The sequence below is a fragment of the Manacus vitellinus genome, unplaced genomic scaffold (assembly GCF_001715985.3).
Source record: "Manacus vitellinus isolate BGI_N305 unplaced genomic scaffold, ASM171598v3 scaffold_772_pilon, whole genome shotgun sequence".
Lineage (NCBI taxonomy): Eukaryota > Metazoa > Chordata > Aves > Passeriformes > Pipridae > Manacus > Manacus vitellinus.
In genome coordinates, this window is record NW_021940798.1 from 1 (window position 1) to 1,568 (window position 1,568).

Sequence of the window (1,568 nt, forward strand, 5' to 3'; positions counted from 1 at the left end):
CAAGGTTGGATAGTTACACACAGTAACAAAAGGGTCATTTCACAAAAGGCCACTTTCTTGTTCAGTTTGCTTAGATTTTCTCAATTAGGCTATTCAGACGGGCAGGTAACCCCAGGGCACAGTTATTGCTATGTGTCCTGCCAGGGACACTGGCTCAACTTGGAAGTTCAAAACCCCTTTTCCAGGTGTCAGTGGCTGGGCTGAAGCACCATGTGATGGAAGGACTCCAGCCCTCACACTCTTCAGCCATGAAAAGCAAGCTTGCTCTCATCACAAGTTCTAAATTACACCAAAGACAATGCTAATGTAGTCTGGCACTTACTGATTTAATTTCTTCAGGCTCTGCAGCTCCAACAACAGCCACGGGTTCATCGTCCACTTGCTCTTCTTTACCCTCTTGTCCAGAAAGACAGGGAGCCAGCAGAGGTTCTGGTGCTGCTGTTGTGCCCTGGGGAAAGTCAGTAGGGTCAGGGACAGTCACCGTTCTGTCCCTTGCAAGGTTGGATAGTTACACACAATAACAAAAGGGTCATTTGACACAAGGCCACTTTCTTGTTCATTGTTGATGGATTTCTGAAATAGGCCCTGTGGAGGGGCAGGTACATCCAAGGGACAGTTTCTCCTGTCTCCGAGGAATCCTGCACAGCAATCTAAAGACTAAACAGGAAGGGTCAAAATCCCTTTTCCAGGTGTCAGTGGCTGGGTAGAAGCACAGTGTCATGGAAGGACTCCAGCCCTCGCACAGTCTTCAGCCATGAAAAGCAAGCTTGCTCTCATCACAAGTTCTAAATTACACCAAAGGCAATGCTAATGTACTCTGGCACTTACTGATTTAATTTCTTCAGGCTCTGTGGCTCCAACAACAGCCACGGGTTCATTGTCCACTTGCTCTTCTTTACCCTCTTGTCCGGAAAGAGAGGGAGCCAGCAGAGGTTCTGGTGTCACGTTTGTGCCCTGGGGAGAGTCAGAAGATTCAGGGACAGTCACCATTCTGTCCCTTGCAAGGTTGGATAGTTAACACGCAATAACAAAAGGGTCATTTCACACAAGGGCCTGGCCAATTTCTTGTTCATGGATTTTTCTGAAATAGGCCCTGTGGAGGGGCAGGTACATCCAGGGGACAGTTTCTCCTGTCTCCTAGGAATCCTGCACAGCAATCTAAAGACTGAACAGGAAGGGTCAAAATCCCCTTTCCCAGGTGTCAGTGGCTGGGTAGAAGCACAGTGTCATGGAAGGACTCCAGCCCTCACACTCTTCAGCCAGGAAAAGCAAGCTCGCTCTGATCACAAGTTCTAAGTTACACCAAAGACAATGCTAATGTAGTCTGGCACTTACTGATTTAATTTCTTCAGGCTCTGCAGCTCCAACAACAGCCACGGGTTCATCGTCCACTTGCTCTTCTTTACCCTCTTGTCCAGAAAGACAGGGAGCCAGCAGAGGTTCTGGTACTGCTGTTGTGCCCTGGGGACAGTCAGTAGTGTCAGGGACAGTCACCGTTCTGTCCCTTGCAAGGTTGGATAGTTACACACAATAACAAAAGGGTCATTTCACACAAGGGCCTGGCCTGG

At 48.6% G+C, this 1,568-nt stretch overlaps 1 long non-coding RNA gene across 1 annotated transcript; it reads right to left on the bottom strand.

Annotated features, from left to right (window-relative positions):
• Window positions 1-303: 303 nt before the first annotated feature.
• Window positions 304-1,455, bottom strand: LOC108642047. Its single transcript, XR_003916315.1, has 3 exons — window positions 1,336-1,455; window positions 829-954; window positions 304-448 (listed from the first exon to the last, which is right to left on the bottom strand). It is a non-coding gene; the product is annotated as an uncharacterized LOC108642047 (long non-coding RNA).
• Between the last annotated feature and the right edge of the window lie 113 nt (window positions 1,456-1,568).